The sequence below is a fragment of the Passer montanus genome, unplaced genomic scaffold (genome assembly GCF_014805655.1).
Source record: "Passer montanus isolate IOZ18808 unplaced genomic scaffold, ASM1480565v1 scaffold31, whole genome shotgun sequence".
NCBI classification, from domain to species: domain Eukaryota; kingdom Metazoa; phylum Chordata; class Aves; order Passeriformes; family Passeridae; genus Passer; species Passer montanus.
Genome location: NW_024367819.1, coordinates 9917996 through 9943443, shown reverse-complemented (window position 1 = coordinate 9943443; position 25448 = coordinate 9917996).

Here is a 25448-nt window from a genome sequence, read left to right as displayed (position 1 = left end):
CAGCAGTCTACTCAAGAATACTGCTTTTTACATGAAAGCAAAGTATTCATGAAGGAAAGTCAAACTCTTCTAAAGTTTAGGATTCTTCAGTTTCATTACACACTCCAAAAAATACAGATATTTTTCATTCAGCTGGTATGTTACTTCCATTTCAGTTTAGGAACAGGATGATTTTCCAGACAAAAATAATTTCTCTTAAGCCAATTGGCTTAAGAAGTTTAAAATACAGAATTCAGAAAAAGTATGTTGCATATGGTTTTGATTAGAAATGAGCTTTTTCATCGAATTCTATTAAAACACGCAATGGTGGGCACAAAACTGTCAAGAATAAAACAGGCAAGGAAATTGCCCAGAAAACCAGCAAATTTCACAGAGCAGTGCTGTCAGATCACAAGACTGTGAGTGAATTAAAATATACAATGAAAGGGCTGTTTCAGTCTCTCTCTCTTTGTGTTTTTCTTCTCTTGTGCAGGCCTAAGGAATGCAGAAGGTAATACGGAGAGCAGAGGAGAGAACAGGCAGGAATAGATATGATGACTTAGCAAATGCCTGCAGATTGAGTTCACTGCAAACCTTCAGAGCAGAGTGAGAAAGAGGCAGTGACAGGGAAAAGGCTGAGGGACAAGATACGCTTGTACTTGACAAATATATATGACTTAGGCTTGTGTGGTGACTGAAACTGAGCAAGTGAATAAAATCAACGCTTGGTATGCAGCTGAAGAGAAGAGAACTTGGGAATGCTCAACAGAATAGAGAAAATAGTATGGAGGCTGGGGTCTGGCTGCAGAGGCATAAATAAGTCCAGAAGCAAGAGGCCAAACAGAAATTAATATATGTAACTTTCCTCATGTAGTCACAGAAAAAAATTACTGTCTTTTATAGAAGACTAAAGCTCCTTCATTAGATGAAAATACATCTATTTTATAGGTTTTTTTGCAATGTTTTGCTTAATTTATGCTTTTCTGTCCTTATTTTTAGATTGTCATTGAAAATGTTTACAAGGTGTTTCTTTGTCTTCCATGTTTTCATGTCTTCTTTTTCATGTAAACGCCACTGAAATGAGAGCTTTCAACAATGAATTACTGCTGCTTATTTGACATGAAGGAAACAGTTTGGAAGCAAACTGGTTGCAGTATTTGATTAATCCCAAATCAATAGGTAAATGAGATTATTTTAAAAATCATTTGATTTCTAGGTACCCCCCATGTCCTATTTAATTTTATATCACCGGTGCAGACTGAGCTTTCCACTATGAATTCCTGTCATCAATCTGGATGATGCTCTCTTCTTTTCCTGCACTATATTTTTAAAACGGAAAGCATTATGATTGGGAAGAAGTAAACAATTCCAGTAATTATAGCCTCCTAAAATCTCACATCACAAAATCAGTGCCAGTACCATCCACAAGCATGTATAGCCAGCACAATGACTGTGCGCATGATCATCTTAAAATTTGAAGGTTTGTGTGTGTTTGGTGCTTGTGAAAAGGAGCGCTGAAAGCATTGGGCAGCTTCCATTCCTCTATAGAAAGGTTGCATGGCAGGAGATGGATCACAGGAGCCTTAACAGTGACTGACCCATTCTTGGATGCTGATTTCCTGCTGCTCCCATCTTGCAGACAAGATCACCTTCAAACTGAGGCTATAGAGACACAGGTCTTTCATTTCCACCAGTATTGGACATGTGTGTTTCTTCAACATTCCCAGAGCTGCAGGGCTGCTGTGATGATCCGAGCCCCATGCTGTAACACAGCTCTCCAGAATGTCTCAGAAGCAATAGCAGCTGAACTCTGGAACATACTGCACCTCTTATGTGTCTCCCTCACCACCACAATAGTGTGCTTTGCTAGTGGGATAGTGGCTGAGAATATATCCTGTATACTTGATGCTTGGTTCCTGTAACTGGATGCAAAATTCCATACATGTTGATTTACAGTCTCAGTATAATTCTTTGGGCAAGGAAGGGACAAATCTTCAGCTCCTTGAACAGTTCTGTCCTCTGCCCCCTTACCTTGTGAGGAGACATCCTGACTCCTTGGAGGGAGAAGTTCTGTCCTTGTACAGAAGTCATCCCAGGGGCAATTGATTAGAGATCACCGCTCCTTGTGGGTGGCATGCAGCCCAGAAGCTGAAATGCGGGACTTAGTCTAAACACACCCACAGCCTTTAAAGGCGTTGAAAACGAATCTGCTTCTCCCTCCTCAGAGAAAGGTTTAAGGGAAAGGTAATAAATTACAAAAAAAATATAACAAATGGGGGACAACATAACCTTTTTTAGGGTGATACTTTTCTCAGCAAATCTGTTTTGATACCCAGGTTTGGGAGCAATGCTCAGCAAATCTCTTTGCTGCCCGCTGCATTTTTTCACAATTACAGCATTCTGCTCAAAAACTGCTGATGTATGTTTCGTTTTTCTCATTAAATCACTTTATGAGGACAAATTTGAAATATTCATTTGAATGTTAGGAGGTTTAAAAAAGAGTGGAGTATCAATAAGTGGAATTGAAGGAAGCAGTCCCATAGCTTTTCATTCATCTTCGACTCTCAGTTGTGATTCAAGATATCTCACCTAGCAACTGAAAAAATCACTTACTTTAAGAGTATAAACAGTCAAGGATTCAAAAATATGAAATAATGTGTCATACTGTAGGGGATAAAAAAGTGGATGTATCTGGAAACCTAATGTTTTAAACTGTTTGACAAAATGCTGAAGAAATATTTAAAACTGGGTCATGAAACTCGACACTTGAGTGCCAGATTAATTTAGTTTCTGTTTCTTTTGTTTCTTCTGTTTCATAGTTTTGGATACTTTCTTGTTTTATAAGAGATTTTTCTAATGCCTGTTCAGTAGTCTCTGAACGATGCTGGAACAGTCCCACTAGTTTGCTCATCATTTAATTTATGTGCACTGTGTCATATGTCCTACTATAAAAATGGTGTTTCTGTTTCAAGGCAAGAGGATCTCTCTTTGCTTTTTAGTGGCTGCCCTGCTCCAGACTGAGCAGAGGGCTCCGGAGAGGAGGAAACACAGCCTCCCTCAGAGCTTGTCACCACACAAAGCACAGGGAGGCTCCCAGCTTATTGGAAAGGGCAAAACCTTCAACACCACAGACAAGCTGGGAGCCTGGAGAGAATGGAGAGGGGAAGAGGGGTAAAGTCTCCTCTTTGCTGCATAAGACAGGCTCAGGCCAAGCTTAAGAGCAGACTGCAAAGAAGAGGTGCTCTCAGAAATGCAGATGTGGTTGTGCATGGTGTGCTCAACCCAGTAAGCTGCTGGGGAGGAGCTGGATGGCAAAATACAGCAGGAAATGCTTCCCCAGCACACAGAGTGCCAGAGGACGAGCTGAGTTCTGTGCCAGGCAACCAAGCAGAGCAGTGTTTAATATTTTTATCCTCTAATGAAATCTGACTTAAAAGTTCAGAGGAATTTGACTTTTAGGTAACACCTTTATGGGAATGATTCTGCCTCCAATCGATGCTCCATCATGGCTAATTTACTTTCTGCTCCTGGCGTGTATGCTCATGAAACTGCATCTACATTATTGAGAGTATGATAATAGGGACATTTACTTGTCAGCTGAACAAAGTCAAAGGATTCAATGGATGTGAAAACTGAGCATTTGTAAATGTAAATAAGGGCTGAAGAGGTTTGATGCACTGCTGGCATTTTGTGCCCAGCCAGATGTAGCCATAAAGGGAATATTTGGGCAGAAGTACTATATTCACAATACAAAATTAAATCTGAATGCATTTGGCCTAAAAAATTAAATAGACTCCTCTTATTTTCTTTGCCAGAAAGTCATGAGGGACAATTCTGCCTCTGAGAAGCTGATCTCCCTGAATGGCAGGAAGGGAAGGCAGGCTAAATGAGTTTAGACAGTGTAAACTCTTTTATCAATGGAGAGGATGGAGCGAAGGCAGCAGTGGTAGGCAGCAGGGAAGCATGGTGCTGTGAAAGAAAGGACAGATGTGAAAGTTACACCTGTGTGCTTGGAGGACAGTGTGCAGCTGCTCATTGCCACTGGGGCTAGTTTTAATTAAGCTTTCTTTTGAGGTCAGGATGACTTAAAGTAAACCCCCACAATTATGGAGTTCAGCACAAAACATCCTGAAATGCTTCTAGAGGCTGTCAGAAAGGAAATCACTGCACTAGTTCATCTAAACTGAAAAAATGTGATAAAAAAATCATACCTATGCAAGCCTTTCCCCAGCAGAACACAGCCAAATACACATTTTGCTATGTCTTCTGACAGCACTACTGACTCTGTCACAGAATTATTAGGGGGCAATGAAGTTAGGGACATGTAACTAAGATGAAAAGCTGTGCATTACAGTACCCCCTCCTTTGAGAACATGAAATAAATTGTGATCTGACAGGACATTAGAAAATCATGTGCAGAACCTGCAAAAAGCACTAATATTTATATTCCTACCTAAAGGGACTCAGGGCTTAAATTCTTTATGCTACAATATTATTTTCTTTGTTTTAATTAATTATTTCTCTATAAGGTCAAGAGAACTTTTTTCTGTCTATACTAATGCTAAGGATGCCTACAAGAGAGTTGCATATTCCATATTCCTTTCTCATTTTCTTTATGAAGATTGCAAAGGACTGAAACATGTTAATTAAATATTTGGCATCAGACCTGTTAGGGAATGTGGGGAACTCTTGACAGACAAAACTCAATCACTCCACGGGGGACAATGAATTTTTTGTTCAGAAGTGCACATTTTTCTCATTTCTTTCTTTCTCTTGTTATTCAAAAATAGAGTTGCAGAGCCATAGCAGAATTTCATTTGAAAGGGTCTCTGGAGTTGTCTAGACCTTTGAGCAGTACTAAATGAAAAGCTATGTGAGGTTTCTTATAGCCTTACTCAGATGACTTTTGAAACATCCTAAGGCTGGTGAGCGCAAAACCTTTCTGGATGACCTGACTGTAACAAAGATACAGAAACTCAGAAGAAGAAATACAGAAAAATATTTCTTATTTACATTAAATGGAATAAATAATTCCACACTAATATCACCACCACCACCATTTTATTATTTTTCTGATGCTTAATACTTGGCTAAGCATAATACTATTATGATATCTGAAAAAAATGCAGATTAAAACTGAAGCAATGCTTTTTTATCTTTTAAACAAAATGAGATGTATCTGTGTCTCAGCTTTTACAAGTCTTCAACTCTGCTTGGAAGAGACTTTTTCTCATAGCAGCATAGGTCCCAGTGAGAGATGGGCACTTTTTAAACAGTCTCAGATTTTCTAGATTTTTTAGCCAAGTAGCCAGCTCTTTTTCTTGCTGATGGTCCTGATAGGCGATCATTTGTCCTTGCCTGTGCTCTTCATGTTAATTTTTATCTGAACAAGGGGCAAAGTTTTCAGGCAGTTCCTTCCACCCTAGCCTATAAATAGAACACTTGCCCAGTTATCTGGAAAATTTTGACATAGTAACTTATTTCAATAACATATCTTACACTTTTTCTGTTTTTTCTACACTGATTTTTATAGATATTACATTTGTCAACACAAACACACAGATGAGAGGATACCATACGCCCATGATAGATGGCTTCTCTCCTGTTTATTTGTAGACATTCAAATACAATGCTTGAACTGATCTTCCATTTTATAAATTATCAATAAGGGTTTTTCTCCTGTCAGAAAATGCCTTGCAGCTGGAACTCTCAGATAGCTGAAATTCTCCTTCCTGACAGAAAGAGTGGTGTCTAGAATGAGAAACCCTCCTTCAGAGTTTGTTTGAGATCCCAAGGGAAAATTTCCAGGTGCATGTTGACCTGGATGTGCCATGATTTGAGCAGGGAGAGTTTGCATGGTGTATGACTACATTCCCAACTTAAAAAAAAACCCAATCAAGCCTCAGCTGGGCATACTCTATTGAGTTATAGATAAACAACCTCATTTTCATTGCAAACAAAATTACCACACAGAATTATCTGATTTTTTTTTCCAGGTAGGTCATTTTGAAAGTACTTAATGATCCTGACACAAAGATTGAACTGTAAATTGACACAAAGTGCTACCAGACATAATTGGATACAGGATGGCTTCTGAAACCAAAAGCCTGTGGGTCATTAGGCTGTGAATTCCAGACATTTTTTGTGACATCCATCATGTGCTAAATAACCTGTTCAGCCTGGGCTGCATATCATCTGTTGAGAGGTGTTAAAAGGGCCTGAGAGCTGGCAACTGCAGTTGAAGTCAGTAAAGCTGACAATGTTTTATTCCCATAAAAATTATGCTACTAATAAAAAATGCTTTGTGAAAATGCTTGTTGTTGAAGTTAATGTTTTTTGCTGTGCTAATCTGACTCCAAAACAGATTGCTAAATCACTGAAAATTTTGGGGGTTTATGATCTGCTATCTATATCCCATGTAAAAACATACTTGTTCATGAAGGTCGCTATGTTCTCTTTTCTCAGAATTAAGGACAAATTATTCTGTTTATTCTTGTTTGCTCCTCCTTTAGTAAAGAATTGCTACCAATGCACATTCTTTCTCTTCACACAATTGATCTTCATGTGGTGTCTCTGTCTCATACACTTATCACTGTGTTCTCCATTATTGTGAGAGATGAGTTTCCTTCCTCAGACCTTGTCAACATTTAGATTGAGAACATGCAGATTGTGCTAGTGCATCAGGTTAGAAAACTTTATTTTGACAGAACAATCAAGTTGTATAATTTTGGAAGAAGACATGAGTGCTGTCCCAACCACCTACATTTTGGCAGGAATCCTGATGTCAAACAGGCAAACAGGCAAAACTCTGATTTGTGTCAAGATTTTTGTTTGCTTTGTACCATATGGAGAAAATTCAAGTAATTTCACTTTGTAGTCATTTGATAGTTCCTGCATATCTTGCAATACTGATTCAGTGCTGAAACAAATGCCTAATTAAAATGTTAAGAGGGAAAATGTACATAATTATTTGAGCTCCATTATCTGTTATTAACTTAGTCCCACTTTCTGTTTCCTCTTTTGAATGCTATTTAAAACTTTCTGCATTTAAAAATCAGAATATTCCTTTTTTTTGTTCTGTAAGTTAGTAGAAAGACTGTGAAAAAAACATTGATCAGATCTGTTGAGATTATATTTTCTATGACACATTTTACAGATATGCACTGTAATAATTACCATCGGTTTTCAACTAAATTAAGAGAAACAAATCAAAAAGTACTGGCTGAAATAGTTCTGCAGTACTCTATTTCACAGAATTTTAATGACAATCTTCATTTTCAATTCATGCTTTATTATAATGCTTCTAATATCCTAATCCTTCAAAAGGAAATAAAGATGCATAAGCTAGAAATACCATTAAGATAGAGTTCTTTTTATTTGAAAATAAAAATTCATTTCACAATAAAATCAAGCAAGCTTTAAATGATAAAATGAATCTTCAGCAAATGCTTAAAATCAATTTGATTGGATGGTGCACAACCAAAAATGTATGCATGCATTTTTATGTATAGAACTGTGGAACTCACAGGTCCAGTGACTGGATGTCTTTCTTGAGATAACTTGATATCTCAGGTTCTGGTGTTTGAATTTTCTTATTTCAATCATCTATGAAAACCTTCCTTCTGCAATATAATAATTTCAGAGCAGGGGTCAGCAGAATCAGGACAAATGGCCAATTATGAGACACAAGCAGCTCGATTTTGTTCAGCCACTCTTTTGTGCTTTCTTATTGGGAGAGTCAGGCTCTGGTCTGACACAATAAATGTAGCTGAAAGAAGCCAGTCTTTGAGCTCTTCTGTTTTCCAGTGGCAATAGGGGTTCACAGGGACTGTTGACTGGCTGACAGGACCACTGAAACACAGTGCATGTCAGTCAAAATTTATTCCCACCCCACTTTATCTGACAAATTCATTGAGCAAAATAAGGTCAAGAGCAGACGATAGAGAGCCAACAGCATCCTTATATACAGCACCTGGAGGTGTTGCTTCTACAGAGGAGTCCATTGTTGACTCTTTGGGACAATTCCAATTTTTTGTAAGCTGCTTAGCATACAAGGTACTACTGAGGAAGAGCAGAGCCAGGTTCATGGCTGGTTGTTAATGTAACTATTTGAAAGGTTCATGCTTTGCATTACATAATGTATCTGTAAAGCAGGCCTTGAGAAAATATATTCCATAAAAAGACTTTTACTAGGACAAGCTGAAGGATGGTAAAAATAACAAAGCTGCTCCTCCAGTAAACAAACAGCCAAATACAAACCCTTCACTTCCTGGTTTTTGTGTCGTCCATTCCCCCTTCTGCCTCTCTCCTTGTTTCTGTTGTAGTATCCAGTGTGGTGCTATACAGCCCCTTTTCTCATGGCTCTCCTTAAATGGAATCTTCCCAAATCAGATTTGTCGGCTCTTCCAACAGATGTCTAAATGGCTGTAGACCTAATTGTCTTAAGTTTAGAGAAAATTCTGCAGCTTAGATGACACAAATATTATTGCTACTGTTATTAATGTCAGACGGCTGAATGACATCACGCTATCTAGAAGGTCGTGCAGATATTTTCCCTCAAGAGGAAATTATCTTAATTCCCTTACCAGGAATGATTGAATATGCTTAGCAGGAAGGGAATGAAAAGGATCATCAAAATCCAGTTCCTGGCCCTGCACAGGACAGCCTCAAGAATCACACTATGTCCCTGAGAGTGTTGTTCAAATGCTTCTTGAATTCTGTCAGACTTGGTGCTGTGATCACTCCTCTGGGGAGCCTGTTCCAGTATCCAGCCTCTGGGCTGCAGTTGTAACTGCAGTGAGATCTCCCCTCAGTCTCCTCCTGTCCAGGAGAGATCTAGTGACCTCAGCCCTTCCTCACATGCCTTCCCTTCAAGACCCTTCACCATCTTCACAGCTCTCCTTTGGATGCTCTGTAATAACCCAATGTCTTTTTCATATTGTGGCACCCAGAACTGCCCCCAGCACTCGAGTTGAGGCTGCCCCAGTGCAGAGCAGAGCAGAGCAGGACAATCCCTTCCCTTGCCCGGCTGGCCATGCTGTGCCTGATGCACCCCAGCACAGTCCTGAGCAACCTTGCATAGCTATGAAGCTGGTCCTGTTTAGAGTAAATTTAGACTAAAAGACTTCTAGGCATCCTTTTCTACTTCATTTTTTCTAAAATTCCTACCATACAACCTTAACATGGAAGACAGACACCGTCTGTATAAGTGGCATTAACAACATCATGCAAAACAGCAGTGTGGAGGGGGAGGACTGTGAAAAGGCTTTGACAACTGCATAGGAATTATACCAACTGTGCAGGCCTCTCTTTTTAAGTGTGTTCAGATACAATTCAGTTATTTTTTGTAATATTATTGTGTTCCTGGTATAGACATAACTATATTAAGGCTTGTAGTTAGGAAACTGCAAGAGACTAATGCAAATCTTTGCAGCTGTGGCATTCAGAATCATTTACTGGTTTATAATTACCAAAGCAAGCAATATGCCTTTTTTCAAATATTTTCAGCAACAATAAAAAGCACATAAGCAAAAGAAAGGAGCTGAAGCTTTGAAGTCAGACAACCACATGCACAGCACTTGTTTAATGCAAAGAAACATATTGCTTCTCTAAAACAGATGCTATGGGAAAGAAAAAGAATAAAAAGATATATAAAAATATCCTCAGATGAGCAATAGGAGAGCACTAGAATTGTGTGTTTGAGACAAAAATTAATCCCACAAATATGGCAATATCCCCCTAACATTTTGATCTTGTATAATTCATTGTAAATGTGCTTAGAATCCTTTTTTTCTTATATATATATATATATATATATATATATATACACATAGGAACAACTAAGATAGGCTCAACCCTAGCTTAATGTCACTAATAATTAATAATTAATTCATACCTTGAGGCTAATTGCAGAGCATGTATTGGGCAGTAACTCTACCTGGAGTTTACAGGCACTCTACATTACCTTTCCTTAAAAGAGTGCTGGAAGGACAGCAGGGAAAAGCGTGGTTTCTTTCACTGGATTTTTATGGGGGACAAGGGGAGTTGAGAGTCTGCAGCACAGTGTACACTAAGAAACTGCTGAAAAACACAGGGCTGCTTCCTACAGACCCAGAAGGTTAACAGTATTGTCTGCAACTGGAAATCTGATGAAATCTGTCTGAGCAGGACTGGAAAGGTCGGTAAAAGGAGACAGTAGGTAGAGGGGAGGCAACTTTGCAGAATTTTTGTTGAAAAGTTATTTTGCTCTAGTTGTGCTTGTAGTAGCCTAGCAGCTGCAAGTACTGTAGGTGTTCAGAGAAGGAAAATGGTGAATGGCAGAAGTCTGGTCAGTTCACACACAGGTAAGAAACAGTGTCAATTCCTAAAATAACTGTGTTCCACTGGATATCTCTAGAGTGCCTTACTAGCAGGGAAATCCCATTTGTCCCGTGCTCCACCATATCCATGGGAATGTTTCAATATGTTGCTTTTGTGACAAGCAAGAAGGTAACAAAATGCGTGAGCAGGAATGCAGTATTTGCGTGACCTTGCCCACGTCCTCCAAGAAGCAAGTTCAGCTCAGCCTGGAAGACAGAATTTATCACTTTTTCTGCTGTAGTAATCTTTACCTTTGAATCTGCCTCTGATATATATGCTAGTGAAATTAATTGTGTTTGAATTATTACTTGATAAATAATACATTTCTCTATGCAACTAAGTGGAAAGAACAAAGAATCAGATTGGATCAGAGTTCCATTAGAAAGACACATCATTAAAGCTAAAGCTTCTTTCCTCTCTTGTTCCTCAAAAGCAGGATAAACCTCCAGAGGACCTCACTAATATATGAGCTATTCAAAGACTTCATCCTCTGAGAAACCATTTGAGCATGAAATATACAGCAACAGATAATCTTGCTGTCACTCCTCTGGATTCCCTCCTACAAGTTCGTGCCCTTCCTGTGCTGGAGATCCCAAAGATGGATGCAGTGTTCCAGGTGGGGTCTCACTGGATTGAGGAAAGGGATCTTTTGTGTGAAGATGTGCTGCAGCAAAAGAGTTACAAATGTAAATAGGAACCTTCAATTTTGTATTAAAAGCACCCAATGAGTTGGGCTTGGTATGATAGAGAAAAAAAAATCCTAAAGAGAATGACATTTTAAAAAGTGAAATACCAAAGCTTCTTATCTCAATTGGTTTACTGATACAGAAAAGAAGGATTATTAAGCAGAGATCAGCTAAAACTGCAAGCAAACTGAGTTATTTTCAGTCTCTCCTAGGATTTTATTTTCCTCTACAGCCATGGGAGCAGGTACATTTTTTTATCTCTATATATATCTTGCAGATGCAAATATGTGGTGGGCTAGTCTTAGTTAACAACTAAACTCTCACCCAGCTGCTCACTTATTCCAGCACTATGCTCCCAGTGGAATGGAAAGAGAATATAAGAAAAAAAAATCAAGAATGAGAAAACTCATGGGTGGTGATAAACACAGGGACATTGCTTTCCAATTATTGGCACAGGCAAAACAGATTTGACTTGCCAATAATTAATTTATTGTCAATCTATTTTACAGATTGGGGTGGTAAGAATCCAAAGCCCAAACACTGAAATGACCTTTCCTCTCCTCTTTCCCAAGAAGACCTTAATTCCTTTAGACCCCTTCATTCCTTTACACTCGTCTAGCCCACCCAGAGGCACAGAGGGATGTGAAGGATACACAGGGGGATGCTATGCACAGTCAGTAAATAGCAGTAGGTCTGTCCTCTCCTTTCTCTTCACTCTTTCCCCTGCCCTGCATTGCAGTCCTCCACAGGCTGACATGAGGATTTCTGTTCCACTCTAGAGCTTCTCTTTCTCACCCCTGCCACACTTGGAGCCCCCACTACCAACACCCCAACATCTCCATGCAAAACAAAATATCAAGGACATGGAGAATGCTTTTTGAAGAAACCAAGACAGAATGGAGGGAAATTGTGGGTTGAACAGAAGGCAAACACTGTGATGAACAGAAGCTGCCTGAAAATTGTTCTGGAAATTTGTATATCCCCCTCTGACTGCCTCCAGCAGAGAGCAATGCCGTGCCAATAAGTTCTGCATTTCTCAGAAGCTGACTGCATTTCCGATGGCTTTGATTCAGGTTTTCAGAGGAAAAAAAAAAGAGGTTTAGGGATGTTTGGTACACATTTGGCCATATTAATGAGGCAAAATCTTACTACTGGGAGAAGGCTCTGTATCCATCACTGGTGTAATCACTGCTGCAAATACAATGACAAGTCACTGTGTCTGTGGTGATGCCATACCTGGCAGTGCTGAGCTGTGAGGCTCTGAAATAATGGAAGCATGCACCTCTACTCTTTTTGGGATATCATACCACTGTTTATATCAATTCCCTTCCATTCTGTTGTTCTTCTGCTGAAAAACCACACAAGGTGCGATGTGCTGTGGGACTGCTGGCAGTGCTTGGGTCAATGGCTGCAGATCTTGGCACCATCACATGGTCCTGGAGACATGGGATTACTTCTGCGTTACACAGCTGGTGTTACTTTTACCTGTCTTGTTCTTGGGGTGGGAGCCACAGCTCCAAGTCAGTTGCCTGACACCAAGTCAGAGGCCATAAAGAGGAGATCCACAAATTTAGCATATCAGGGGATCAGTCATGTTCTCTGGGACTGGCACAGGCTGTCTCTTCAAATTGCTTCTGTAAGACTGAAAACAAGATGAAAGAAAAATAATTTATAAGTTATGACAGAGAATAAATTAGTTGCAGTGACTGAGCTGCTCAGTAGTCGATAGTCCTTGGGTTCTGTTAAACCCTGGAGGGTTTTCCTGGTGACAATTTAGTCATTGGTAGACTTGAATTTGCAAGTAGTGGGAATAAATAAAGGGAATTCTTAAAATGCCTTATCATTAAAACCTTTTTCCTAGCAAGGCAGACAGCTACCCAATATCTTTCAACAACACAAAACAAATTGTGACTTCTCACTGTAGTTGGAAAAGTTAGTTCTATATTTCATAATAGAGCCATAGAGATGTACCTTATTATATTTAGTATGGTCTCAAATAGTCACTGTTGGCTACTGTAGTATTATATTCAATAAGAAGTATATAATTTCTGTCTTAGAATGAAAATTGTTATGACAAAATGCTTAAATATCTGCAAGACATTTAACACAGGCTTACCCATTGCCCTGCTAAAACAATGCTGTACACAGTCAGCATATAGGTAGTTAAATAATGGTCTGCAAACATACTTGTGAATTAGAAAGAGCCCCTTGCGACAACGATTCTAGTGAAATCTTGCAGAGGTGTGTTTAGTAGGGCTTGTTGAGTCCTGGCCTTGCCTTGAATAAGCACAAAATCTGATAATCATCCTCCCAAGCACTTGAAATTTTATTTGTAGAAGGAATAAATCTTAGGAACACACAGATCTTCTTTTGGAAAGGTGGCTCAGGATTTCAGTGCTCTGATACTTGCTATAGACGTTTTTCACCCAGGTACACTTGCATATAGATCGCTTTTATCCATTTGCTTTCATGATAGTTTTGTCATTTTGCTTTTCTCTCCTTCTGGTATTAAATAATCTCCTCTCTTTATAAAAGGAAATTGTTTCAGCTAAGTCTTAATTTTGCAACATTAGGAAGAAACATGATCTTTTATTCTCCTTTAAAGGAGAGTCTTCTTCCAGGTTCACTTGTATTACTCACTAGGATTTTATTCTGCATTGGGGTAAAATCTGGATGTACATCTGTCTGTTTTCAATAGCCTTGAGCTGATTACTCTTTTAGTGAGATGTAGGAAGAAATTACTGTGGAGTGTCCTTAGACATGCTTTTGCAGTTCTCTGTACATGTTTTGCATTTGTATTTTTCAGAACAGGTACTCAGCAGTTTATCTTGTCTTCCTGATGGAGTTGACCACTATTTGTTATAATAACATTAATATTTCCCTCTCTTTCTTTGAAATACTTTCCTCATAAATAATAGAATTGCATTTGCCTTCCTTGGTGCTTAATCTTGATAGCTTATAATAAACCTGCAGCTAATTAGTTGAGATTACAGGTCCCATGGCTTATCAGTTACTTCCAAGCAGGAGCTCCCAATTTACACTGAGATCTACAGTATTTTTTCAAGTGCATTGCTTTGCATATAGCAATACTGATTTTATTTGCATTTTCTTTATTTCAGTCCTGTTCATTCAGTTACTGCAGTCCTCTTTTATGCATCCCAGACTAGCACATTCCGTATGCTTTATAGGACATGCACTTTTGCTTTTTGGCAACATCATTAATAAAAATATTGGAAAAAGCTTTGTTTCAGGGCCAGTACTTAAAAAACTCCACCAAACACCATCTGCTGGCATGGTATTTATTCTTTCAGCAGTACCTGTTGTAGTCACCCCTCTAGCAAGCACCTCACCTGTTCTGCATCTCCCATACTAACTCTCTGTTACTCATTCAGATCTTTTTGAAACAGAGTGCCTCAAGTGAGACACACATCCATCTTGTATTTTGTACTTCTGGGAAAAAGAGAGGGGGAAGCATGCCAATGAACATGGAAGATAGACAGACATCTGCCAACCATTAAGAGAAATCAGTTGTATAAATGAATAATCTTTGAAATGCTGTTTTGTCTAAATTACTTCTATTTTTTCTGACAATGAATTAATTTCATAGCTTCAATTCTTTGCTGTATCTAAAGACACTACTCCTTTTTAGCGTTAACTGCACTATCTTTTAATATAAAATTTCATATTCAGTATGAGCACTTTTCTCTACATCATCACTCCTAAACCAGATTGTTTATGTCCCATATAAACTGACATCCACTTTTGCAAAATTTTCAGTCCAGAGAATCATAGATAATTCTAAAAGTCTTTCACAAATAAGGGACATACAGAAGAGAGAGGTGGTAACAGCCACTATTATCAATGTTTTTTTCAGAATATTATCTCTAATTTGTTGTTTGATTTTTCAGAATTCTAATCTTAATGCATTTGGTGCATAGTGTATTTGGTGGCCCATTTAAAGCAGGAGACACTTATGTCAACTTCAAAATTAAAGAAGATAAATATTTTTGGATATTCACACTTTTTTTTTTCTCAGAGCAATGTAAATTGATGAAAGAAATATGTCAAAACACAGTTCATAATAAAGCTGTGCAATCTGCTGCGAAAAATAAAATAAATTCTTTACTGAGATGAAGAGCTTTGTTGAATTCAAGGCTGGCACATATCTGTGAATTCATGTGGGCCCCCTCTAACTGTCACTTTGTGAAGTCAAAAGTTCTTACTCCACTAATGTTTGACAGCAATCTGAGCTGCTCAACTAAATAGAAATAATCCCCTAAGGGTTTTTCTGACTGCCCTCTCTATCTCTCAGCTATCTCTGACAGTCTCTTTAGACGGCTCTAAATTTTAAAATTGCCTCTTAAAAAATGAATGAAGCATGGATTTGGGTGGTCAGCTATCTCACACTTCTTTCTCTAGTGAGCAGTCTATTTCTAAAGCAATTAACATCACACACAGAAGATAGAACTGCTCAAAATCATTCCAGGATTTGTAAAAACGTCTGGGAAAAGTGAGTGCACCAAGAAATAGGCATATATTCCTTAACATGTCACGAGGCGGCACATTGTACCAGCATCTCCAGTTTGCCTTAGGGAATAGGGAGGAGCTCAGAAAAGATTATCATGTTATGGAAATGGATCTGGAAATGCTTTCTAAGTGGTTTCAATTGGTACAATTTTTTAATATATGGCCAAGGCACTAAACAACTTAATCTTCTATTGAAGTTATTTTACCTGCCCTCAGTATTGGTTGGATTAGTAAAAACTCTATTTGTGACTGACCGATGTTCATGCCCAAAGTCATCAGAGAGATGTCCCAGGGTTCTGCCTGCCAAACAAAAATACATGTTTGGTAGGATCGACTAAACACACTTCATTTAAATGGATTGGAATGCATTTAACTTCTAAGTATTGGCCTTATTTGTTCTAGTAGCATGGCTAAAGCCAATTTGAGATAATGTTCCTTCCAAAATGTAACCATTACATCCAGCATATTAAAGTTAATCTATTGTCATTGATTTTGGTTCTGTGCCACACTGAACACATTAGTCACCATTTCAGAAAGTATGACACAATTCTTTGGTAGCATTTAAAGAGTTTCTCTTAATCAAAATTTTTAACATGGTATGTATCTATATTATTTTTCTTTCCTTAGCTCACCACTGCAATACTTGAGATTCAGTTAATTATATAAGGAAAACACATACAAATTTATCTTAAACTCATATAGATAAGGGTATAGGAAGCTGTTTCTTACCAAAGAAAGGAGGAAAAGGATATAGTTTATTTCTTGCAATTGCATGCCAATACAAAATAAAACATTAATTTAACAGGGAGTGATGTGTATGCACCTGCTTCATCTTTCTTGCATTTCTGACACAATGCCCACTGTTTTTTTCTTCTCATTCTATCTCATGTTGATCTCAGCTGCAATATTTTGGCCATGTAAGTGAGGTACCATAAAAAAACAGAGAGAAATATTTTTGTTCTAAGAAACCCTGAGCTGCTTCCGCAGGTAGAACTTTAGAAATTGGTTAGAGCTTACAATATATTAGCAATTGTGTACTAAGCCCACAGCGCCTTCCTTATTTTGCTAACAAACAGCACTTCAGAGCTTGGGGGAGAAAAAAAGGAAAATGGAAAATTGGATAGATCTTTTCCTGCTGTATTTTACAAGCCTGTATGAGTGAGTCCTTTACATGTTTGTGAACAGGGAAGAAGCCTGGTAGTAGAGCTGAGCATGGAGGAGAAAATTGCTGCTACTTAAACCCAAACTAGAATTCTTGGTATTGCATGTAGCTTCCCTGAGGAGCAGGCAGTTTCTCCTGCTTCAGAATCTCAGATGGAATGGCTACCTTTTGGGGGGAATCAAAAAAGTCATCTCACACTGATTTTTTTGACCATTCTTTTAAAATACATTGGAAAAAAATAATTGTGTTCTGTGCTTACTAAAGATGACATTCATGATTACACGCAGCAGCAGGAAAAATCCAGCCAATGAGCTCTTCACTGCATGTGGCTCCGGGAGGGTTATCAGTATTCAACACATGTCTGAGTTCCTTCACCCACTCCAGCTTCTCTGTGTGTGCTTCTTAATGAGCTAATGTGAAGATGGGCATGTCATTACTTTAATTCCTTTATCAGTATATTCCAGAGGTGGAGAAAAAACAATTTGTAAGTACAGGGCAAGAAATCTCACAAGTTGTGGTCAGAACCAAGTGATGACTTTCCCATGGTAGATGCCTTACTGGGTAGAGAACTGATTTGCAGGCTTGGGATTCTGAATACTTGGAGACATTTTACCAGGTGAAGAACTTCCTCTTCTTCAAGTTACAGGAGAGAATCTTATCCAAGGGTTGATACAAGTACTTCAGAGCAATAAAAACATGTTGATATTCCAAAAATATATAATGAGAGGAACAAGCGGTGGCCAAGTAGAGCTATGAAGTGTAAGAAACAAAGTTCTATCTGTATCTGTACACGAGGTGTGCCAAGAGTGGGGCAATGACTGTTACCTTTGCTCATTTTTATATTTGCATAGAAATTCTTTAACTTCTTCCAGAGTGCAGCTAGGATGCCAGCTATGTCCCAAAAAGCCCCTCCTTAAGCAGGCTGACCAGGTGGGCAGTATAGAAAACAGAATGCTTCTTCCTTGCCTGTATCTCGTTCGGATGTGTAAGTGGTCTGCAGAGTGTTGGTGTGCTGGCTGCATGGCCAGCTCATGGCAGACATCTAGGTATGTGTTCAGGAGTCCAGTGACATTGGCTGTCAGCACTATGGGTTTTTCTCTAGCAGCGCTTTCTGTTCTGTCCTGAGCCTGTGCCTGCCCTGGGTGCAATTATGTGTCCTTCCAGTGAGGTGCCAATGCTGCGTGACACTCTGCTCAGCAGAGCATACTTATCTTGCTCAGTGTTGGAGTGTCAGCGCTGGAGCTGACTTGTCTCCTGTAATGCCAGGTCTGAAAGGGTTCTCTTCCAGTTATCATGGGCTTTCTTGGGCCTTTAGAGGGATAGGAAGCTTTCAGCAGTGTTGGATAAGGGAAATCCCTTAGTTTCTGAACTGGCTGCATTTGCTGTTTGATGGAGTTCATGGTGCATGACATCTTCAAAAGCAGGGGGTGGGAATGCTTGCAATGTCTTTTGGAAACTCCAAAACATGAAAGAGGATGCCAGAATAGAGAGTGTCATGGTGTGATGAATCATGCAGGGACTCAAACTGTAGTACAGATGCCTAAGCATTCAACTGAGATTTAGGGGGTTTTTCACATGCAATGAGGCACTGGTTTTTTATGTTAGAGTTGGATATTTGGGGAACTTGCCACCTCTCTCAGGACATCTTCTCTTCAACTTGATGCAAGAAACCCTTTGCTCTTTGTGCAACACTAGAGAATTTAAGTCATAAGGATCAAATTGAAAGAGCAAGAGGACTATTTTGGGAGCCATATGGGTCACCATGAAGACCCCTGTACAGTACTTATTTTACTGTTAAAATTAATATTATGCTTTAAGCAGCAAAAATAAGACATTTCTATGTGGAAAAACTAAATATGTAGCATGTATTTGCTACCATCTGTCTCTGGAATCTCTCCTGGACTCTAATCTTTTATGTTTTACCTAGCTTTTAGGAAATAAGAAATCAGTGGTAGCTGCAAAATGAATAAGCAGGTGAATTGAGAAATAAAAAAATCCTGTATGCATCCACTAGTAAATATTAACTTTGACCATTTTTTAGACGTTTGGAACTTCAAAGTGAAAATATACTGTCCCTTGTAGTTCTAGTATAAGAATTCAAGTCCCACCTCTACCATTATAGAGGAGCTATTCAGTTTTTTGAATTTGAACACACCTTCAAAAATCTAAGAACAGATTTGTTCAATGCTCCTTTAAGACAAAACAAGATTATGAAAATTGTAGAGTGTAAATATCAGCAGGCAAATTTGGGGCTACTTTGAAAATAGATAATGCTCCACCAATGGCTACTTTCTGACTAAATTTTCCTTTGCTCCTATAGCTGTGTCTGGTATATGAAAGGTCTATTTATGTCAGACTTACTTTCAGTTCACCCCTCTTTGAACTTTAAACCCATTAAATTATGAGATTATTTCCTTGAATTTCCTACACAGTGTAGTTCCCCAGCTGACTTTTAAGGAAACAGGCCTCTGCATTTCCAAAGGAAGATGTCCATATTAAATTTTGATTTTGACAATCATGAAAGTGTGTGAGGCCTTCTTCTAGCCAAAATTTACATTCTGCATTTCCAAGTCTTTACTTGGAGATAGATAGATGCCTGTGAGTAGTAGATAGGTGCCTGTGAATCCATGTTTGATATGAGGATATGCTCTAGGTTCCTAAAGATGCTGTTAGAAGCTGGAACACCAGATTCCCAAGGCCTTTCTTCTTCAGATCAGGGAAGCTTATTGTCTCAAGTCATAAGCCTACTCTGACAAACAATTTCAGTTCACAGTTCCCTCTGGGGTTCTGCTTCTCTTCTTATTCACATATTTTGATGCAGCCTCAGGATGTGTTTTGGAGTGCATCAATTTTTTTGCATGCAGAATAAAACCCAGCTATGGTCTTGGGACACATCCCAACCTAAGTAAGGATGAGCAGTGTCAACTCTTGCTGCCACATGCAACACCTCAGCCTTATCTGTCATAAGCAGTACACATCAGCCTTATCTCAGAAGGGTTTGTGTCTCCGTTGCAGGATGTGTCTTCACTTTCACATTAGAAAATAACAGTTCTGCTGGGCTGCAGCACAGCCTTTGCTTTGTTATTGCCAATGTCACAATGCCACGGGAAAACAGACATGCCAGCAGAGAGAAGTTCCACAGAAGATAGACACAGCCAGAGTTCTCTGGAAGGAGATAAGACTTGTGGGTCCTCTTGGAAAAGGGACATAGTCTCCCACTGAAACTGATGCATTTAGTGCTGAGAAGAGAACAGAACAGAGGCCTGTATCCTGTAGCTCTGGAGCAATCCTATCATCTGGGTAATTCCAAACTATACATTTCTTCATGTCCATAGCCTTTGGAAATGGCTAAGGCTTCAAGCTTCCAAGCTGTTTGCCCTCAGAAATATTAGCACTGAAACCTGAAAGATGGACAAGGACTCTGGATGAATCAACACACATACTCATTCGAGCTCACAGTCCATGGATCCTGATTTCAAGAAAGCATATGGGCCTTTACACATGTGCCAGCACTCTTTTATCAGAAATAATATTTCAGGCAAAAAGCTCTGAGGTTCTTGATATTCAATGTTACTGCAAGAATGATAAAGCCTGAGTTCAGAAATATTTCTGACTTATAAAAATGAAGGTCTAAAATACTCCAGAATATTTTTATGTGTCATGAAGGTTCCATTGTGTAAGAGATTGTTCTCACTACCGTAGGGTTAGGCTGGGCTCAGGGCGGTAGGAGGTGAGTAGTTATTAAATAGATAACTCTAAGATACGTGTGAAATACCCTTTGCCAGTACCTTATCAATTAATAAAAAAGCTATCATGTTGCTCTTGCTGACGTATCTTTGCTTTGCTTATATTCTTGCTATCAAAGGCCACATTATGATGAATTTTAAAAGAATTAGTCAGTGAATTATATTTGGTCAAGTGTTTTCCTTGGAGTGCCCTTGAAATGCTTTTTTGCTTAATCACATTTCCTCTTTGTTTATTCTATTTCATCATGCATAAGTTGCTCAACCATTGCTCACTGGATCTTTGACAAATAACTTTTATTATAGAAATAACTATTTGAAAGCGAGAAAAAAATTTCTGAAGAGGCTCACAATTTCTTGTCATGATTTCCCAACATGGTTTCAAATAGTTTTCAGAGATACAGCAGAAAAGGATGATGTTTATTTTTCTGATAGAGGAACTACAAAAAGTTTATATGTATGTATGATATATATGCACTAATATATACACTATGTGAAGCTTCAATGTTCAAGCTTTAATGACAAAGGCCAGGTGACCAAGTGATCTTATTTTTCAAGACACTAAACACACACATTTTTAACTTTCAGTAATACCTACTTTAATTAAAAAGAAATCTCACAGTACAACTTTGGTCACCCCGCTGTAATATATTCAGATAATTTCATTTGCACAGGTTTTTGCAGAGTCAATGGCAGAGAAATTTCATAACTTATGAAGCTCCTAAATCCAGTTGCAGGTATTTATTTTAGAAGTCACAGTGAAAGCTGTTAAACATTCAGCACTTCTGAAAATCAAGTCAGGTATATGTCTAATTCTTGCATGCAGCAGTGATTTTCTTGTCAGGGTCGATTCACTGGCTTAAGTGAAGTTACACTACCAGGAAATGAGCTTGCTATGAATTGAACTGTCTTAGTTGATAGTGCTGTTCATTCCCACACACTTTTATCATGTCACTAAACCTTAACCTGCATTTCCCAGAAGAAAAACTTTAGTATTGATGGGACTATCTAGCCAAAGCAGCATTTCTCATTGATAGCAGGACTTTTACATGGAAATTGCAATACTGCATAAACAAGTAATCTAGGCCTAGCTTCACTTCTGATTTTTTTACCTCCGCCACCTGAGTGGCACAGGAGAATAGGATTGAAGGTTGTGGTCAGTTCATTGCACATTGTCCCTTCTGCTCCTTCCTCTTCGCACTCTCCCCATTCCAGTGTGGGATCCATCTCACACTGACGGGACTGTGGTGTTTCAGAAACAGTGCTCCATCGTGGGGTCACAAGCCTGTGGGGTCACAAGCTGGTGGGGTCACAAGCCCTGCCAGCAAATCTGCTCCAAGATGGTCCTCCATGGGCTGCATAGATAGCCTTTCTCACTGTGGTCTTCACCACAGGCTGCAGGAGCCTCTCTGCTGCAGCCTGGAGCATCTCCTCCCTCTCCTTCACTGACCTTGGTGTCTGCAGGGCTGCTTCTCTTGTATATTCTCACTCCTTTCTTTGGGTGAAGTTGTGCAACTTTCTCTTCCCACTTCCTAAAATACATTTTCTTGAAGGTGCTACCTCTGTTGCTGATGGACTCAGCCTCGGCCAGCAGTGGGTCCACCTTGGAGTTGTCTGTCATGGGCTTTCATTGACATGGAGGAAGCTTCTGGCAGCTTCTTACATAGTAATGGAGTCATCTGGATTGAAAAAGTCCCTGAAGGTCGAGTCCAGCCTTTAACCCAGCATTTTCAAACCCACCGCTAACCCATATCCCCAAGTGCCACATCCGGACATCTTTTAATAACCTCCAGGGATGGTGACTCAAGCATTCCCTTGGGCAGCCTGTTCCAGTGCTTGACACCCATTTTGGTGAAGGCTGTTATCCTGATATCCTGTCGCAGCCAGAATGGCTGCTAGTAAAATCCAGGATAAGGAAGCAAAAAGAGTCTTTGCATAAACATCCCCAGATGTTTAATTCAGCCATGTGGTGAGATGATCAGGGTCCAAGGGCACACTCATGGGGCGAGTCCACGTTTCTGTGTGTTGAGAGCTAGGGGCTGAACAGTGGCATCAGGGCACTACAAAGATTAGGCCAGTGGGGGAACAGGGAGAGAGTGGCTGAGGGATGCTGAACAAGGGAAGGAGCCAATGGGGTCTTAACATCTTTTGAGGGAAGATTCTTGTGTTGCTCTAACCCAGGGAATGCCTCTCAGGGTCTTCAAATATCCCATCTAAACCTCACCTGGTGCAAAATGAGGGCATTTTCTCTTGTCCTATTAGTTGTTACTTGAGAGAAGAGACCCATGTCTGCCTAGCTGCACCCTCCTTTCAGGTATCTTGAGAGCAAACAGGTCTCCCCTGAGCCTTCTCTTCTCCAATCTAAGCCATCTCTTAGCCCCTGCACTATCAAAACCTTTCCACATAAACCTGATACAACCAAGAATAAGTCAAATGTGCTGCACATGTTAATTGCACACAAACACACATTTACTGCTGTTGAAAATCATCTTTGCCATGCTGTTTTAATTTTACTGGTTTTAGTTGAACATTTAAAATGAGATTGAAAAATTACTTCCGTGCTTTAAAGCTATATCAAACCTTGTTGATACATGTTAGGAACCATAGTTTCATCTGTCTTTCCAGAAATGCCAATTTGTTGACTCAAGTGTAGCATAACATATGCTGTACTTCCAGAGGGATGAATTCCATCATCTTGGGATTTTTGCATTTCTATCTCAGAATGTTCTGTACTTCCTTACTAGATGCATAGCAGTGGCAGATGCATTTTTGAAAATCAAGGGTTTCTGTGATACTTCCTGCATATTTTTACTGTATATAATTACTTACAATTAAGTAAGATTTGCCTGTGATCTGTTTCTGTATATTAGAGTTATATGTGATTCAGCACTCCAAAATCATCATATAACTTGTGAAATTTAACATGAGATCACGGCTTTTGAAAAATACCTGTCACTGTCAAAATCCTTTCATTTGAACACCCTAAAGGTTATACTTGTTTAATGTTTACTTCTTGTGTTAGGGTTATTCTCTGAATTAAGGTTATTCTCTGATGCATTCTAACTGTACTTAGGAACCAGATACATGTCAAACTAGCAGAAACTAATATCTGTGAAATTTTACAGCTTTAGAGGCAGAGGCTAGGAAATCATTACCAGGATGAAAAGTGCAGGACTGATCTTTTTTATCTACAAAAGATGAAAAGAAGACGCATAAATGAAGACTGATCCTGAAAATGTGGCTGATGCTTTTATTTCAACTATAGTCATCCATTGACCACAACAAAAAGGTTTCAGATAGATGTAGACATTCTTTCATAGTTTCAGATTCTGGTTTCTGTCCATCCAAATCTGATAGAAGACTTCAGGATACATAGGCAAGAATATTGCATTATGTTGTTAGACATAAAACAATCAAAGAGCATTTTTTAGATTCTATGGGAAAATAGAGACAAAGTCGGTTTAGTTGATACCATTTGCATAAACCATGTGCTCAAAAAAATGTTGAGGTGTTCCAAGTCCCAGACAGTGTAAATGGGAGCAAGGGTTCAGGTATGATAGAGAAGTCATTGAGGATTTTTCATTCTTCCCCCTGGATTCTACAGGGCATGGTGTCTTTCCGAAGGAGACATTAGTAATTTCCTTAAGAGCCTTATCTGCTGAAAGAGGTTGTCTTCACTCCTTAAAAGGTCTATTTTGTTTAGTTTGAGTTGCACTCATAATTATCAATTGAAATGATAAAAAGGAAGAGTGTCTTTCATTAACAGTTGTGGATATAACTGTGTCTATCACAGAGATCAGGTAGATCTAAACACTACAGTGCATATTTGTAGCATTAAAACATGTATTCTTCCTTAAAAAAATCTAAATTGGCTGATTTTTGTCCTTGCCTTTTTGCTAGCAAAATCTGTGGAGTTTTTTCACACCATTTATTTAAAGCCTAAGTAATCCACCATGTTTTATCCAGCATTGCATAAACAGACATGTCCTTAATAGTGATTCTACAATGGAAGGAAAAATAAAAAGAATGCTTGGGCTAGATGTCTATTTTTTTTTCATTGTTGTACAAAGAACATATTAAATGACCATCCAATTCAAAGATGCTTCAGGCTTATACATGTGAACAATTGTTCTGTTTTTGGGATTGTTTCTGGGTTCATAGTGTCCCTGAAAAATGTATTTCTTGAGAGGAAAAGAGTATTTTAAATAATACTTTTGGAGTGATCTTATAAATCTCCCTCTTCTCTTGTTTTAGTGGTTGTTGTTTTTCTTGGCCTGTGAAAATATCTGTCATTTCCTGATGAGCGTGGGATTCAAAGTGACAGAACAGAGTTAGACAAGTCAGGTAGCAGTAAAAACCCAGAATTTTGCCATATCTCTCTTAGATGTTTCTAAAATTGGGAAAAAGTTGTTAAAAGGAAAATCAAGTTCCTGTAACTTTATTCTTGTGGGAACCGGGCTTATCTGCAATATTACTTTGCAATAACAATGTACTTCTGTCCTTATCATTTTTTAAGTCTAATTGATTTGAACTATTACAACTTTTGAGTAACCCTTTGTTCACTGTATATCTTGTCTCCTAACATTTTATGACCTTTTAAAATTTTAATACTAAAATACAGGAGGAAAGAACCATCTTGGCATCACCTTAGATAAGGTGTCATCTGTGGGTCCAGGCAAGGATCAGGGCTCTCTTCAGTTGCTTTCCCATAGCTTTTACACACAGAGCTGCACTTAGAGACCCTCCCAGCTCTTGCTCAGGGACAATTTCACCAGCTCAGTGGCTAGCCTGGGCTGACCTTCACTGGGCACCTCTCCCTCTCATGCACACACCTGCACTGCCAAGCTCCGCGGGCACACCCGTGATCTGACCTGTTGCTGCATTCCTTAAACACACACACACACATAGACACCCACAACATCCACACATCTCATCCAGGATACAGCTGGAGAGGCATTTAATGACAGGACAATGAATATTCCTCTTTTTCTC